A 16465-nucleotide genomic window follows, 5' to 3' on the forward strand; every position below is an offset into this window, starting at 1 on the left:
CCTACTGGACTGTTCTTTCTCCCATCTTCCTCCCCTTCTCATGATTAAAATCCCACTTCCACTTTCCCCAAAAACTCAGCTCAGGCATCACCTCCTCTGTGAAGTCCTTCTTAGTTAGCGTTTTCTATGCTCCCTTTGTCTTCCCAAACCATCTCCTGCCTACTTTGATTACAGCACTTCCCACCACCCTAGGATTGGTTAGTTATTCGGTGTCTTCCCACTGCAGTGTAAGCTCCTTGGGGTCACCAGTTGTGTCTGATTCATCACATGCTAGGCATAGAGTCCATGCTCAAAAAATGTGGATATTAGATGTCTTGGTGGTTGATAGAATATGATGACCAAACAGAATGGAGAAATCCAAGGTAACCAAAATTTTGATATTGGGTGATTAGGAGCTGAGAACAGATACAGGGAACTGTGGAGGCAGAGTTAGTTTGAGAAGGCTGCTGCTTTGGCTTTATATATGCTGAATTTTAACCGACAGTATCCAAATGGAAAAGAGAAATATGGGCATTTTCTTTTTTTTTTTTTTTCAGGTATACATAATAGTGATTTGATATTTTTATAGATTTCCATGATGAGTCTAGTCACCATTTGTCACCATACAAGCTTATAACAATATTGTTGACTGGATACCCTATGCTGTGCATTGTATCTTCATGGTCTATTTATTTAATAACTGGAAGTTTTTTTTTTTTTTAAGGAGGTAAGTTTTGTTTGTTTGTTTTTAAATTTAAATTCGAGTTAGTTAACATACAGTATAGTCTTGGCTTCAGGAATAGAACCCAGTGATTCATCTCTTACATATAACACCCAGTGCTCATCCCAAAAAGTATCCTCCTTAATACCCATCACCCATTTAACCTATCCCTCCACCAACCTCCCCTCCAGGAACCCTCAGCTTGTTCTCTGTATTTAAGAGTCTCTTATAGTTTGCCTCTCTCTCTGTATAACTAGAAGTTTTTACCTGTTAATCCTTTTCACCTATTTTGCCCCTCCCCAGCCCCATCCTCTCCCTGCTCTGGTAACCAACAGTTTGTTAGATTATCTATGAGCCTGTTTCTGTTTTGTTTTGTTTGCTCATTCGTTTTGTTTTTTAGATTCCAGATATAAGTGAATCATATGGTATTTGTCTTTCTCCATCTGACTTATTTCATTTTGCATAATATCCTCTAGGTCCCTCCATGTTGTTGCAAGTGACAAGATTTCACTCATTTTAATGGCTGAATAGTATTCCATTGTGCTTATATACCACTTTTTTGTTGTTGTTGTTGTTTAAATCCATTTACCCGTCAATGGACACTTAGGTTCCTTCCATATCTTGGCTGTTGTAATGCTGCTATGCACATAGGGGTGCATGTATCTCTTCAAATTGGGGTTTTTGTTTTCTTTGAATAAATACCCAGAAATGAATTGCTGAATCATGAAAGCTCTATGTAATATTTTGAGGAACCTCCATACTGTTTTCCATAGTGGCTGCACCACTTTGCATTCCCACTGACAGTATATAAGGATTCCCTTTTCTCCACATCCTCACCAATACTTGTTATTTCTTGTCTTCCTGATAACAGCTAGTCTGACTGGTGTGAGGTGATATCTCATTAGGTTTTTGATTTGCATTTCCCTGGTGATCAGTGATGTTGAGCATCTTTTCATGTGTCTGTTTGCCATCTGTATGTCTTCTTTGGAAAAAAAAAAGTCTATTCAAGTCCTCTGCCAATTTTTAAATCAGATTGTTTAAAGACATTTTCTTATATAACTGGCATGCTCCCACTCATACAGACCCATGGCAAATGCATCATTATAGGGGACACATTGGCACAGCTGACCTCTTACTGGCATGGCAACATCCCGAGTAATGTGAGGCTCCCTCCCGCAGTATCATGCAAGGGGACTGGGTTAAAATAGATACCTACCTGCTTATATTTGAAATAAAATAAAATAAAGCAAAGCACTGTAAAAATAAACACTGCAAAGATACATAGTTTTGGATTTGGTATCTTGTTAGTATTTTATATATGCAAAAGATAGCTAAAAAAGCAATCCCTAAAAAGGTTTTTGTAAATACTTTTCAAGTTTTTATTTATTTATTTTGAGAGAGAGACAGCAAGAGTGAGCAGGGGATGGGCAGAGAGAGAGGGAGAGGGAGAATCCCAAGCAGGCTCCACACTGTCAGCGCAGAGCCCGATCTGGAGCTTGAACTCACAAACCATAAGATCATGACCTGAGCAGATCAAGAGTTGGTTGCTTAACCAACTGAGCCACCCAAGCACCCCAAAAGTTTTTAAAAATTGAAATGAATGTTTCATTATTTTTAGCTCTAGAACAAGTTGGTGATAGAATTACACAGAGAAAACAATTCAAGTTATTAATGCTGTAGTTTTAATACATATGTTCAGTGCGATGTATTCTAAGAACAAATAGAGCTGCAAAGAAATTATGAACGGCATGCATTAAATAGTTGTGTTAACAGTCACATTAGTATTATTTTGAAACTATTTTTTACATTGCAGGATAAAGCAAATGTTAACTATGTTAATGTTGTTAGGAATCAAGATTTCCCACAGTAGTATATATATCTCCCCTGTAATGTTAAATTTGAATTGGAAATATCAGTAGGAGCCTGTGATTTTTTTTAATTTCCAGAAATATGTATTTTATAGCTCTGACCACTGAAAAGGCCTAGATGTAATGACAGCACAGATTGTGGCCTTTAAATACCATTTCCCACTCAAGAAGCCAAGGCTCCATGCAGAAATGAGTGATTCCAGATCTAGGACCTGAGATGCATGTGTGTGTGTGTATATATATATATATATACTAATTCATCATATAGAAGTTTAATTATCCAGCATGTCTTAAGCGATAAGGCCCCGGGGAACACACTTGGTTTAACCAAAAGAGGTCAATTTGTAAAATCAGAATGACTATTACTTTAGAAGGTGAAGTTAAACTACTAAATAAACTGGCTATTTATATTTGCATTCTCTATCTGTGGACAGATCTGAGGAAAGCAAATTATAAGCAAAATTAGCCTGGTGAGCAGCAAGCCAGAGTGAATAGAGTTTGCTGGATAATCCTAGTGGCTGATGTTATCAAGCCATGATCATCTGATCAGACGTTTCCACACAGGTGACTCAACTCGGTATGTATCTGCTATGTGGAGAGGATTCTTTCACTCTTCTGATCTGGTATTGCAGGAGTATAGCCCCTTGGCCTCCGTTCACTCTCTGTTCACCTCCTCACGATGTTTTTGTTCTGGCCACTCCCCTCCCGGCGAGCAGTCTCTTTCTTTCTACACGATGAGACTATCAAGTCTTAAGAGCAAAAGACCACATCTGTCCCTGCAAATGTGTTGTTGTACCATTTAATGTACAACATTAGTTGCCCACATTTCACATAAAAATACAGATTTCTGACTTCTCCTTTAAAAAAAGAAAAGACCAGAAAAATATAAGGAATTGCACAACAATTAACTGGAGTAGCATAGAATCCCCAGTTCACCATGGACTCTGAGTAGTTGGTTCACTAGTTTCTGTCCCCCCCTTTATTTAAAAAAAAATTTTTTTTAGCATTTATTCATTTTTGAGAGAAGAGACAGAGTGTGAGTAGGGGAGGGGCAGAGAGAGAGGGAGACACAGAATCCGAAGCAGGCTCCAGGCTCTGAGCTGTCAGCACAGGACCTGACTCGGGGCTCAAACTCACAAACCGTGAGATCACGTCCCCTGTCTTAACCAGCCTTGCAAGTACTGAGTTTGCAACCATGCTATTAAGTCATCTCTGCAGGACCACGCACTCTGCTGAGCCACTGCCTTTGTCAGGTAGTTAACTCTCAGAAGGCAATCTTTCTTCCTATTATCCAGGTTCCAGGCCAGAGCATGATTTCTTCTGTTGACCTCCTGTCTACATTTGCACCAGCTACTGACAAGCCGGCTCTCACCACAAAATAGAACAAATTTGCTGAAGAGAAGGAAATGGAGGCCCAGGCCTTGGGGAAAACCCACAGTAGAAAAGTGAGAGGAAGAAAAGCAACCTCTTCACAATGGGGCTCCTATTTGCTTCTTTCCCTCTTTTTCATTTTTTTTCTTTCTTCTTTTAAATTTAACATTTATTCATTTTTTTGAGAGGCAGAAAGAGACAGTACGAGAGGGAGAAGGACAGAGAGAGAGACAGAGACACAGAGTCCGAAGCAGGCTCCAGGTTCTGAGCTGTCAGCACAGAGCCCGACACAAGGCTCAACTCACGAACAGTGAGATCACGACCTGAGCCAAAGTCGGATGCTTAACTGACTAAGCCACCCAGGCACCCCTTAATTTTTTTCTTTTTTTAGTTAAAAATTTTTTTATGTTTATTTATTTTTGAGAGAGAGAGACAGAGAGAGGCAGAGATCGTGAGTAGGGGAGGGGCAGAATCCAAAGCAGGCTCCAGGCTCTGAGCTGTCAGTGCAGAGCCTGAAGTGGAGTTCAAACCCACGAACCGAGATCATGACCTGAGCTAACCGATGTCGGACGCTTAACTGACTGAGCCATCCAGGTGCCCCTTTAATTTCTTTTCTTTTTTTTCTTTAAAAAAATTTTTTTTTTAATGTTTATTTTAGAGACAGAGAGACAGAGCACAAGTGGGGGAGGGGCAGACAGAGCTGGAGACAGAATCTGAAGCAGGCTGCAGGCTCTGAGCTGTCAGCACAGAGCCTGACGCTGGGCTCAAACCCACAAACCATGAGATCATGACCTGAGCTGAAATCGGACACTCAACCGACTGAGCCATCCAGGTGCCCCTAATTTTTTTTCTTTAACAGAACTTCCCACTTATGGAGTTGAGAATCAGTATGCTTTCTGAAGCAAAGCCTCTATAGTCAGAAGCCCTGAAGTGAATCTCTAATAGAAGTTTCTGAGTTTCTGGGGTACCTGGGTGGCTCAGTTGGTTAAGTGTCCAACTTTTGGTTTCAGCTCAGGTCATGATCTTGTAGTTCATGAGTTTGAGCCCCGCGTGGGGCTCTGTGCTGACAGTGCAGAGGCTGCTTGGGATTCTCGTTCTCTCTCTCTCTCTCTGCCCCTCCCCTGCTCGTTCTCTCTCTCCCTCTCTCTTGCATTAGAAATAAATAAACTTCAAAAAAAAAAAAACCAAGTTTCTGAGTTTCTGTGTACATTTGCACACACTGACATTGATGACATAGGCATGAACTCGACTATCTACTGGGTGTAAGCTGGGCACAGGCTGAAATCCAAATTATTTTTGGTCCCCATTACAGATGTTAGCCTGTGTTCCATTTTTAACTCTGACGTAGGCACATGCACTGGTTGCCCAGGAGACACGAATCTGGGCAAACCACGGAGAAAAGTGCCCTGAGGGAGGGCAAATTTTGTTTCTCTGTGGTCTTGCTCACCCACAGCCTCCAACCTCACCCTCTCACTCCTGTCCCCCAACCACAGAGACCCATGCCACTGCAGGGAAACGTGGGCACAACTGACCCTCATTGGTTGGCAGTCGCCAGGACGGTGGAGGCTCCCTGATTTCCCCTTCTCGGTGTGGGCTGCAGTGCCCAAGTTCCACCTGCTTAAAAGAGCCACATCTGGCCTCTCTGACTGGGTCAAATCTCAATAAACACTCTCAGTACCAAAAGCCAATCCTTTGTCACATGGCTCCCCATTGCAATCGTCCATGTATTTATTGTTCGATTAATGTCTGCTTCTCTCACCATGAGAGCAGGAACCACGTGAGCTTTGTGTGTCCATGTGTATCCAGCATCTAATATAGTCCCTACCCAGAGTAGTCACTCAACAACAACTGCTTAAGTGAATCCCAGACCATTTGGCAGTGGAAAGAAGCTTAGAAGGCATTCATTCCGCTTTCCTTATGTGATGAAGGAGGTAAAGCAATTTCCCCAAATCACATGAATTTTCAGAAAGGCAGCATTAAGTAGTGGTTAAGACCACAGACTCTGAAGGCAGAATGCTTGGGTTCATATCCAGGCTTTACCATTTACTGGCTCAGTGAGTTATTTAATGTCTCTGTGCCTCAGTCTCCTTATCTGGAAAATAGGGATAATTGTATCAGCTCACAAAGTTATCATAGGGATTAAATAATATTTATAAAGTGCTTAAAATCCTTGCTACATAGTAAGCATTACATATATGCTGGGTAGAAGCTGGAATAGGACCAAATTCTGGGTTTCTTGATTCCCTATCTAGTGTTTTCACAAAACTGACTAATGTTATTTTGTCATTGGGGTAGACCAGTGTTGTCCAATAGAATTTTCTGTCATGACGGAAAGGCTCCACACTGTCCAATATAATAGCCTACTAGCCACATGTGGCTACTGAGCACTTGAAATGTGGCTAGTGTGACTGAGGAAATTCATTTTTAATTTGATTTAATTTGAGTTAATTAGAATTCGAAGTTAGACTACCCGACGGACAGTCAGGAGCAGGAATTCTTACAGCAGCCAAATCGTCATGGCTGACAGAATCTGGCTACCCTTTAAGCCCAGAGACATCCTTTTGAGCATGAGTAGCACAGTCTCCTGGAAGCCAATAAACTCCCCCACATTTTTATTTTGGTCAGCCCACCCCGGCCAGGCACCTGATCAAGGCAGTGTTGCTATCCTGTCAGGTAGCCATGCAGGTCAGCACATCCCCCCAGACCTGTGGTTGAATAAGCCAAATAAGAGCCTTTTTCTTTTTTTTAAGGCCATACACCATGAATTTAGAAGCAACAACAGCATACAGATAAACAAAAACTTTCAAAGATCTAACATGAACATTTTTAAAACCAGTTTTAAAATACATATTCTTCAAGAACATTTAACATTCTACTTTTGGAGAACTCCTCTTCCATATGTATAGATATCTCCTGCCATTAAAAAAAAAAAAAATCAATCCAAGGAAAAGGCAAGACCTCAACTGGTTGGATTCCAAATTAAGCTACAGCTTGAGCTATAAATAGCTTGCCAGTGTTGAGGATCTGTCCTCTGAATTTAAATGGCTTACTTCTCTCCCAGAGGACAACATTCACTGTGTCTGATGGCAGGATTGGACTCTGGGAAAACACACTTCATGTTTTCTCTGGACTCATTTCTATGTTGTGTTCAAAGCAGAGTAAAAGTAACCAACCATAGTTTTAGGTTCTACACATATGCGTTGTCAAATATAATGAACATAAATATCTAGAGCTTTTCTTAGTAGGAGGTGTGTGTGTGTGTGTGTGTGTGTGTGTGTGTGTGTAATTCAGTTTCATGTAGATAACCCTAAAGGTATGTGTAAGAGCCTGAAGGTATGTTCTGAAATAGATTTTACTTTCTTTTTTTCCAAACATGTTATTATTGACCCTACAAATGTGTCTTCACCAGTTATCACTGAAATATTTATCCTTTTTAATTTCAAAAACAATCTCTGGGTTTTTTTCTCTGGAATGCTGGTATAGCTTCCTATGTGGCAGTGAGGACCAGAAGAGAAAAATAAGAAATGATAAGATGCAGGTTCAATTTGTGGTAGGAATTACATTTCAAAATGGATTGTATTACACATACTTAAAATTTTTCAATGCCCCAGAAAGTAAGTTTAAGGCATTTATTGTCAGTGGTACATGCACGTATTTTAGGTAATCAAATAATTCTGCAAACCTTGTGGATTATTTTTTAGAATGGACACTTTGTACATGTACATACCTCTGTCAGGTGCCCCCAAAGCCCTCCTCCTACTGAGTTGTAAATATAATAGCCATGTTTCCTGACATCAATCTTTCCTTTCCCACCTACCTCTTTTTAAAAAATGACTGAATTTTTTTATACTTTTTCTTATTAAAAATAATAATGTACTTGTATATAGCATAAAAATTCAAACGATTCAGAAATAAAGAAAATATAAAATGAAAGACCTCTGAAATTCTACTCGTTTATGGATAACCATAGCTCAAGTTTGGTGTTTACTCTTCCTGATCCTTCATGCTCTGTCTACAATTATCTGGTTGTCATTGGCATGCAACTGACATTTAATTCAACACATTCTTTTGTAGCATCTATGTAGAATAAGGCTCTGTACTGGGAAAGGATTATGACAGAAGAGCCAGAACCACTTGGCTTCCAAGGAACTCATAGAGGATCTGAGGCATGCACTGATATAAAATGGAGAAAATGTAAAGTTATGAAAGAGAGACACCAGGCTTTGAGAGCTGAGAAAGGAGGATTTCCATCAGGGAGGATTGGAAAAAGCTTCCTGGTGGAAATGCATCTAGGCTGGTTTCTGAGATGTAGGTATGACATGGACATACAGAGATGGAGAAAGGCATTCTAGGAGCAGGGAACAGCATGAGTACAGACAAAAAGGAATATACCTCAAGCAAAACAATGTATAATGCATTTTGCTTAAGGCATTGAAGGAGCCTATGGGGAAGTGTGGTGGGAAGTAACCCTTAGGCACCATGATTTAGGTTGGATCTACTCTGAAGCCAGTAAGGAGACCTTAAAAGTTTCAAAGCAAGGGAATGAGGCAGAGTGTTATGGAGTGAATTGTGACATCACCACCTTCCCCGCCATTCACAGGTTGAAGCCCTAAACCCCAGGAGACTATATTTGGAGACAGGACCTTCAAGGAAGTAATTAAGGCTAAATGAGGTTATAAGAGTGGGACCCTAATCCAATAAGACTGGTGTCCTTGTAAGAAGGTAAAGAGACAGGGGCGCCTGGGTGGCGCAGTCGGTTAAGCGTCCGACTTCAGCCAGGTCACGATCTCGCGGTCCGTCAGTTCGAGCCCCGCGTCAGGCTCTGGGCTGATGGCTCGGAGCCTGGAGCCTGTTTCCGATTCTGTGTCTCCCTCTCTCTCTGCCCCTCCCCCGTTCATGCTCTGTCTCTCTCTGTCCCAAAAATAAAAAAAATAAAACGTAAAAAAAAAAAAAAGAAGGTAAAGAGACAACAGGAGTGTTTGTGCACAGGGAAAAGGTTAGCTGAGGAAATAGCAAGGAGGTGGCCATCTATAAGTCAGTAAGAAACCAGCACTGCCAACATTTTGATCTTGAACTTCCACTCTTCTGAACTGTGGAAAAACCCAAAATTTCTTTTGTTTAAGCTCCCAGTCTGTAGCATTCTGTTGAGGCAGCCTTAGCAGACTCATACATAGAGTTTAGCATTTGGTTTAGAACATTTCTTGGTTCTTACTAAACAACAGACTTAGAATAATCATATTTTAAAATAATGGAATTGTTCTTAAGCCTTCACACTTTGCTTCTCCACTGAAACACGAGAGACGGACTCCATTGCTTTTACTCAGTATGACAGCCTCGTATTGAATATCCCCATTCACGTCAACAGTATGCTAGCTTCTATACAAACATTCAAAAGTCACAATCTCAGCACAATGAGTGATTTCAGGTAAAATGATTTAATAATAAAAATAGCAACAATAAAATTAAGGCAGCTGTTAAAGCCAACTGCTTGCAATGTAGCAGATACTCTAGATGCTCTTCATGTATTGATTTATTTAACCCCCACAACAGTCTTATCAGGTAGTTACTATTACTATGCCCATTTCACAGATGAGGAAGCCAAGCACAGGGAGGTTCAGTAACTTGCCCCGGGTTTTATAGCTCAGAAATGCAGAACTGAAATTGATACAAGTGGAATTACTTAATACCTAATACATGTCCATATTATTAACATTCTAATAGGAAGTATTGCCATTTGACAATGTGTTGAGGACAATTTGTTTATTTTCAGGCGCAACTCAGAATGTAAGTAGAATATAAGTTCTGTGATGAAACTAAGTGTTACCTGTGGTCCTGTGAGTATTTGGCTTCAAGCTGAAGTCAAGCTTTCTTTACCTCTATTCACTCCAATATCACTGAAGATAAAAACACATTACATTCCAATTTGCAGATATCTGAGCAAACTTCCTCATAAGAGTGTAATGGCTAAACCAAAAATGGAGTTTCTGGGTCTATAAAGCTGAAAGCTACCCTTTGAACCCTGGAGGGCCGCTCTATAAAGCTCTGTTAACATGGTCTGCCCATCTCTCTCCTGGACATCTCTATTTTATTCCATCCCTAACTCGACACTGTCTTTTTTATCCTTATTGCAAATCTGAACTGTGCTTCTGTGCCAAGACCCTGTCAAGTTATATTCTAGATTGAGTTTTCTTAGTCTGATTGTGTAAACTTTGAAAAACAGAGAACAAAATCTTCCTCTCTCTTTTCCTTATTGCGTAGTTCCTTACAGGATAGATAAATTACAGTGTTATACACATAGATGATCCTCAATAAACCGAACTATAGAAAAACTATTTTTGGCATCATTCCCAGAATTAACAACAACAAAATTTGCTTTTATATATGACCAGTACAAATGGTCATGATAGAATGCATAAGGAGGCTTAAGGGAAAGAGGAAAAGAAGTTCTGTGAATAATTCTCCAACCAGAGAATAAGAATGTTGTATGTGCATTGCTCTGGAAAAAGGGTCATTAGCAATTAAATAGTTAAACCTTGAGTGAATGCAGGCAGCAGCTGGAGAGAGTGTTTATAGTGCAAAGCAGGAAGCCGGGAGTCAGTGACTTCTGCTGGCAGGAAGGAGTAGAGAAGGCGGAGGGAGAGCTGAGCAGGGCACCGAATTTTTAGTTGCTCTCAGCCTGGAAGACTTTCTTTCACAATTTGAAGCCAGATATTGGCCAGAAAACTTCTGTTCCTGCACAAAAGATGAAAAGGTGCTGAGTGCACATGGAGTGAAGCCAGAGTTGGGAGATACAGGCATTGTGACCAGAATACATTTGCAACTTCCAGCATTTGAATGGAACTACATGAAAGTAGAAATTGAGATGCTTAGACATCTAGAAATACTGTTGATGAAGTCTTCTTAAATAATAATCATAATACCTAACATTTATTTAGCCGTTCTTACATGCCAAGAACTATAATAATTGTTTAGTATTTGTCATCCCATTTAAGTCTCAAGAACCCAATGTGGAAAGTCCCTGTTTTAGAAGTTATTCCTCATTTTATAAGTGAGCAAACTGAAACTTTTCACGTTAAATCATTTGCCTGAAGTATAAATTTAAAGTTTGACCCTGTCAAAGTACACATTTTTAAAACTAGAAAAATGATCTTTATACAAACATATAATGTCCAACATTTACTTGCCTCATTTAGGAGGGAACTAGCGGGTTCAATGGAGAGGATACAAGATTGTGTGTGTGTGTGTATGTGTGTGTGTGTGTGATCAATGGAAGAAAAGAATGCTGGACAAGATTGAAAAGATAGAGAATAGAGAGCTGACTAATGTTCTACAGAGCAATAAAACTAAAACATTTAGGGTTATTTTCTATCATATATAAATCATTTTTATCTCTAGAGGACAAAAATAACTTGCAACTTAACAACTTCTAGACATTATCTACTTTTTGAGGGTTTTTTAAAAAATGTAGTTGATACACAATGTTACATTAATTTCAGGTATACAGCATAGTGATTTGACAAGTCCATACATTACGCTATGTTCACCACAAGTGTAGCTACCATCTGTCACCATACAACACTATTTTTTTTCAAATCTTTTATTTAAATTCTAGTTAGTTAACATATAGTGTAATATTGGTTTCAGGAGTAAAATTTAGCAATTCATCACTTACACAAAACACCCAGTGCTCATCATAAATGCGATCACCCATTTAACCCATCCCCCACCTACCTCCCTCCATTAACCCTCAGGTTGTTCTCTATCATTAAGAGTTTTTAATGGTTTGCTTCCCTCTATCTTTTTTTCCCCTTCCCATATGTTCATCTGTTTTGTTTCTTAAGTTCCACACATGAGTGAAATCATATGGTATTTGTCTTTCTCTGACTATTTCGCTTAGCGTAATATATACTCTAGCTCCATCGACATCGTTGCAAATGGCAAGATTTCATTCTTTTTGATGGTTGAGTAATATTCCAGTGTGTGTGTGTGTGTGTGTGTGTGTGTGTGTGTGTGATACATATGCCACATCTTCTTTATCCATTCATCAGTAAATGGACGTTTGGGCTCTTTCCATAGTTTAACTATTGTTGATAATGCTGCTATAAACTCTTAGGTGCATTCCCACCAGCAGTACAAAAGTGTTCCTTTTTTTCTGCATCTTTGCCAACATCTATGGTTTCCTGTGTTGTTAATTTTAGCCATTCTGACAGATGTGAAGTGGTATCTCATCGTGGTTTTGATTTGTATTTCCCTGATGGTGAGTGATGTTGAGCATCTTTTCATGTGCCTGTTAGCCATATGTATGTCTTCTTTGGAAAAATGTCTATTCATGTCTTCTGCCCATTTTCTTAACTGCATTATTTGTTTTTCCAGTGCCATACAACACTATTTCAATACCATTCACTACGTTCTTCATGCTGTACCTTTTATCCTCATGATTTATTCTTTTTGTCACTGGAAGCCTTTACCTCCCACACTCCTTCACCCATTTTGCCCATCCCCTCACCTCTGCTCTGGCAACCATCAGTTCGCTCTCCATTAACATCCACTTTTAAAGGCTTGGAACCCTAACTAACAAAACAGAACAGATCAAACAAAATTACATCCCCACCAGGAGATCTCAGGTGGACTTATTAGACAATGTTGTCTACAGCACTAATAGAACTTTCCATGATGATGAAAATGTTCTACAGCCGCACTGTCCAGCAAAGTGGCCACAAGCCACATATGGCTATTCAGCACTTGAAATCTGACTAGTGTGACTGAGGAACTAAGTTTTGATTCATTTAAATTTAGAGTCATGTATGATGAGTGACTACTGTATTGGATGTGGTAGATGACACAGCTCTATGACTTTGGAAGTCCACCGTCTGCAGAATATGCAGGTATATTTTTATTTTTTTTAATGTTTATTTATTTATTTTGAGACAGAGAGTGGAGGAGGGACAGAGAGAGAGGGAGAGAGAGAATCCCAAGTAGGCTCCATGCTGTCATGCTGAATCTGTTGAGGGGCTCCATCCCACAAACTGTGAGATTATTACCTGAGCCAAAATCAAGAGTCGGGCACTTAACCAACTGAGCCACTGAGGTGCCCCCAGGTAAATTTTTAGAAGCACTGTTATAGGCGATACTGACAAACATTGTTTGTTGACCACATTTTGACAAACACTGCTCAAATACATGCTCTTCTAGAATCCACTTTCTATAAGAGGAAAAGGTGTTGATGATCCCATTAAAGGGACAGATAATGGAGAGTCAGCTGCTGAAGGCAATACAATTAGTCAGTGGTAAAAGTGGGACTTGGACCCAAGTCTGCCTGGTTGAAGGGTTGAAATCTCAAATGCCTACAGAGGCTAAGTAGGTCAAACAGATGGGTCAAGTGGTTTGGTTATAAAACAAACTGAAAGCAGCTAGTTTCGATCCAGTTGATTTGGGTCCAGAATTTCCAGATCTTGTAATTTTTCAGAAAATTCATAATTCTGGACTTTTCTGTGAGATCATCTTGATTTTTAAAACCATGTATGGATGAACCAAAACAAATTTGTAGTCCTAATATAACCCATAGACCACCAGTTTTCAACCCTGGCTAGATCTACAGTGTAAAAACTTTTCTCTTTGCCTCACTGTTCCTACAAGGTATTAAAAACAAGGATTTGGTGTTTCCAGACCTTTCCAGGCAGAGTCAAGGACTTCTCACAGATATATGACCCTTTCAATATTTGTTACATACCGCTAAATGGTTATATACATGTTTGTCTTCTTGACTAGATTGCAAGTCCCTGGAGGAGAGGACATCTACTCAGCTATCAACTGCCAGCACAATGCCTGGCAAATAGAAAGCATTTCATACGTGTTACTGAATGGGTCTGCTACCATCTTTTTAAAAGCCTGTTGTGATAAATAAATAAATAAATAAATGCCTGTTTTGTGTAAGGTTTTCTATATATTATCTTATTTAATCCCTCCAGTAAGCCAGGGAAGTGAGCATTATAACCTCTATTTTACTGAAGAGAAAACATGTTCAGAATTGTTAAGTAATTTGCCCAAGTTCACACAATTAATTAATTCTGCCTCCAGTATTAATGCTCTATGAGTTCTGCTCAGTAACTCCCCCTCTACTTTTTAAGTCTATCTGGCATAAGCTAACAACTGTAATCTTTTCCTCTGGGGAGAAAGCTGGGATGGAGGAGGAAGGTGAGGCAGGGTTGGTCCCTGAGGCTCGGGCAAGTAGGAAGTGGCTCTGTTAGTGGGAATAGCCAGAATTAAGTGCCAGAATTAAGCAAATAGGGCAGGCGTGCTGCGGGAAGTGCAGAGCTGGTGCTGGTGCTGGTGAAACAAGGCAGGAGGTCTGAGCAGATCACTGCAAGGAGAGTTAGAAAAAAGAACACAAAGCTGGGGAGAATTTGTGAGGGATAGGAACTTAGGGAGGGGCGGATTGTGCCTGCATTAAAGAGTGAAGCTTGATACTTGGGGAAATCACAGGAGGGCACAGATACTGTAATATCCCAGTGTGGTGCCAGGCACCAAAGCAGGGACTCAGTTAATAGTCATTGACTGATTACCTGTCATAGAGTTGCCCATAAGGGATTCATTTGCAGATGTTTCTTACCCTTAAAATTCGAGCAAAACAGAGGTTCAGAAAATTTGAGAAAGGTAACATAATCCAGTGGGTATTTCGAATTGTAACTCTCTCCTCCCCACCCATTTCCCACACCGGCTGCTTGCACCCCATGGAGACTTTACCATTCGACATTTATTAATCCACTCATTTGTTTTAAGGATCAGCCTGAAATCCATTTTACACGCCATGAAATAGTGATTACTCTCAAGGAAGACATCATGGAGCTGGGGAAGATCCAAAGCAGAAATTCCAAAATGACCAAAGGATAGAGAATGACCTCCAGGGGTTTGGACTCTGAGTCGTGGGCCTGTGGTAGAGACTCAGGAAAGTGGTATGATTCAGTCCTATGAAGTGAGGAAAGCAGTGGCGCGTGTCAATGGAGACAGAATTTTCCATCAAACTCTATATCCAAAGGGCACATGATTTGAAGCTTGAAAAGAGGTATGCTATAATCTTACACACTTGGTACTAAGTCTATGGAATCTTCTGCCCAGGAAATGGCTCAGGCTGAAAATAGAAATTGTCTCAAAAAAAGGTAAATATATTTGATCATGAAATTCATAATGGGCTCTTAAGAGAATCTTAGGGTGTTTGAGGACAGGTATATTTCTGATCCTCTATGGTTCACATCCTAGAGGCAAGCAAACTCAAGAACAAAGAGTCTCTGTATCTCATATAAATAATTTTTATTTTTTTATTAAAAAAAATTTTTTTAGTATTTATTTTTGACAGAGAGCGAGAGTGAGCGAGGGAGTGAGCGAGAGAGAGAGAGAATGGAGGAGGGGCAGAGAAAGAGAGAGACAGGGAGACACAGGATCCCAAGCAGGCTCTGCACTGAGAGCTGAGAGTCTGGCACAGGGTTCAAACCACAAACCATGAGATCATGACCTGAGCCAAAGTCAGACAGTTACTGGACTGAGCCACCCAGGTGCCCTTCATATAAACATTTCTTAAATATTCGTTCAAACACAAAACGACTTCTGTATTTTCCAAAAGATTTCCTCAGAAAACAACTTTTGCTTAATGTTTTCAGATTTCATTTGAAATGTAAATAAACGAATTTCAATAACACCAAAGCATACTTACTTAAGAGTGTACAATAATAAGAACTTACTTTGAAATGAGTCACCAACAGAAATAGAGTATCGATGGGCAAGCTAGAACTTAATTTTCTAATATTAGATTGCGTTCATTTCAAAACAGAATGAATTTCACCTTAACTGTGATGGGGTTTCTCCTCAACCCAGAATGGTTTATTTATTGCAGCCACAAAATAAAAACATATTTATTAATGTGTAAAGTTGTAAATCTTACACTTGTCTTGACATAAAACTTAGTGTGCTATGACAGGTCTGTCCCATTAGAAACATATTAAACATGTTGACTGATAATCCCAAGTATTATTTCTTAATTTATTTTTTAAAAATCAACTACTTTCCAGAGAACATGAAATATTCCTTTTTTTGTTAACAGATCCCAATTTTTTCCCATGCCTGCCATTGAGGTATGCTAGATCTTTCTATTGACTTTGCCAAAATGATTTTATGAAATACAACTGTACCTCCTCACATTTTTTCCCAGGAAGAAAAAAAAAGAAAACCGTGGCATATATAAAAGCCTATATGTGCAGTTTTTGAGAAAATCCAGTCTTTTAAGGCAGAGCTGAAAAGACAAGGGAGGGGGAACTCTTTTCTGTACTGTGAAGTTTGGTTCTCTGTGAAGTAGAATTTCATCAAACTGAATGTGTTATGAATTTTAAATATATTTGATGCTAAAAGGGAAAAAATAAGTATGCTGTCCTTTCTTGTAGGCTTGTCTTTAGATGTGTCTGGTCATTACCTTGGCAACCCTTACAAATGGCAACTGACGTCAAGAAAAGAGGAAAAACACTGCTGAGAGCATACA

Source organism: Herpailurus yagouaroundi, unplaced genomic scaffold (genome assembly GCF_014898765.1).
Source record: "Herpailurus yagouaroundi ecotype Mexico unplaced genomic scaffold, PumYag 159, whole genome shotgun sequence".
NCBI classification, from domain to species: Eukaryota; Metazoa; Chordata; class Mammalia; order Carnivora; family Felidae; genus Herpailurus; species Herpailurus yagouaroundi.